The sequence below is a fragment of the Balaenoptera physalus genome (assembly GCF_965194825.1).
Source record: "Balaenoptera physalus genome assembly, chromosome: 9".
Classification (NCBI taxonomy): Eukaryota; Metazoa; Chordata; class Mammalia; order Artiodactyla; family Balaenopteridae; genus Balaenoptera; species Balaenoptera physalus.
The window spans coordinates 70,989-72,351 of record NC_138888.1 but is presented as its reverse complement, the minus strand read 5'-3'; positions in this window follow the sequence as shown (position 1 = coordinate 72,351).

Here is a 1,363-nt window from a genome sequence, read left to right as displayed (position 1 = left end):
AAAGCAAAAAGTCACAACATAATGGCAGCTTTCTAATCAGGACCTTAAAGACTGGCACCTCCAATCTATCTAAGTGCTAAAAGGCTGCCTTTTTAAGGTGAGCACTTGAGATTGAATGACCTATAAAAGCCACTCAAACTGGAGTCAGAGGGAGCTCCAGAAGGGTCCATATCTAGCACATTCTGGACAAGACCTTCAAATGAGACCACGTTCACGGTCTAGAAGAATATTATGCTAAAATAATTTGTACCTGAGGGTGGGGGGAAAAATGGTCCTAGAAAACTTGGGAGGTGAGGACCTTATAGAAACATACATATATACACAATATACATAATTTTAAGCAGTGAAAAACTGAATCCCAAATCAACAGAAAATCCTTTGAAACAAAAAGTAAAATACACCTGTAGCTTATATAACGGTTAATTTAATGTCAAATTGACTGGATGACAGGGTACCGAGATACTTGGCTAAACATTATTTCTAGGTGTCTGTGAGGGTTGCTGGGTGAGATCAGCATTTGAACTGGACCGAGTAAGGAGGCTGTTGCCCTCCCCAGTTTGGGTGGGCATCATCCAATTGTTCTCCCTCCCTGTTGCGCTGGGACTGCCGTCGTCCCTCGTCCTTGGGGACAGGATCTCACCCCGTTGGCTCTCCAGGTCTCAGGCCTTCAGACTCTAACTGGAACCCATACCCCCCACCTCTCCCGGGTCTCAAGGCTGCAGACCACAGGGAACGGGACTCCTCAGCCTCCATAACCGTGTGAGCCAGTGACCAGTAATAAATCTCCGGCTGTATCCTACTGATTCTGTGTCTGTCTCTGGATAACTGGTATAATAAAGACAAATGTGTACTTTGAGTGGGATAGTCTAGTTTCCAGTTGTGATGTTGTAAGAGAAACGAATGAGATGTCACCATTGCATCCTTGGTGCCTGTGACAGAGTATTCAACAAATACTTCTCGAGCAAATTTTAAAATATGTATCCTCTACGGGGTTTTGATCATTTAAATTCTTCATGGATGGCCAACAGTAAAATTGGCCGCGAGGCAAATCACACCCCTATGTAGCACAAAATTTGACTTGTTCGACATCAAGAAAATTACTCCAAATCCAATGTTGACTCCATCGCATTTTGATGGAGTCAAAATGCACTTAATAGCTCTAAAACAAAAACTCTATCGAAATTTAGGTATCAATTTTAACATTCCCAAAGTGTTTATAAAAATTATTCCAGATTTCTGGCTAAAGCCCGTTTACAGGGCTATCTGCTTTTACAATTTTCTTCTATTCTGGTTGATTTAAAGATTTTCCTCCAAAACTGCCATTCCAGACTGTTTAACAATCCCAGGGATGATAAATTTTAAC